The 699-nt window shown below is 37.5% G+C and overlaps 1 long non-coding RNA gene across 1 annotated transcript in view; it reads left to right on the plus strand.

Annotated features, from left to right (window-relative positions):
- The first annotated feature begins 431 nt into the window (after nt 1-431).
- LOC121065715 overlaps nt 432-699 on the plus strand; it is a 17,058-nt gene continuing 16,790 nt past the window's right edge. Inside the window, exon 1 of the long non-coding RNA XR_005817275.1 lies at nt 432-699. This exon is cut by the window's right edge and continues 166 nt beyond it. This is a non-coding gene — a long non-coding RNA (uncharacterized LOC121065715).

The raw sequence follows: 699 nt of genomic DNA on the forward strand, positions 1-699 counted from the left end.
CAAGTGTCTTTAACCTGCTAATCAGATCCCACATTTTCTTCCTAAAGGAGAAAGAATTGACCTTTCAATGTAATACAATTTTATCATTTTGCATCCTTTGATAGAACTGGAATACAGAGTAAACCCTCTCTGCAGACATGATTCATCTTCCTCTGATGCTGTCAGGGATCATGGTACCTTATTTTGTAAGGATAGGACATATGTAATCACAAAGGAATGAAAACTCTTCTGCATACAGAAATAAAGAACATATTATCTTCCTTAATCAGATCTGGATTTCCTGCGTTCACAGTCTTCTGATTCCACAGGGTCTCTTCCAGAGATATTTGTGTAGCACCACAGAATATATTTTGAAAGATTTGAAAGATATTTAATTCTGAAAATGATTCTTTCCAGGGAGGAAGTAACACAAAAAATAATCTATCGTTATATGGCCAAACCATTCCCTGCAAGTGCCTGACAGTCTTTTCTCCTTGTTTTTGTAGACAGGTGAACTCAGCTTTGTCTCTTTCTCCAAGGAAACTTTGCTTTCTAGACCAGGCACCTTAATCAGATTCACTTCATTCAGTTTGGTTCTCTTAACTAATTCTTCTGACCTGGGATGTGTCAATTTTTGATGGGGTGAATTACATACACTTGATAACAGTGTGGGGCAACCGTAATCCTAACCTAAATGAATCACTTAGGTGAAGAGTGCCC

The sequence above is a fragment of the Cygnus olor genome, chromosome 2 (genome assembly GCF_009769625.2).
Source record: "Cygnus olor isolate bCygOlo1 chromosome 2, bCygOlo1.pri.v2, whole genome shotgun sequence".
NCBI classification, from domain to species: Eukaryota; Metazoa; Chordata; class Aves; order Anseriformes; family Anatidae; genus Cygnus; species Cygnus olor.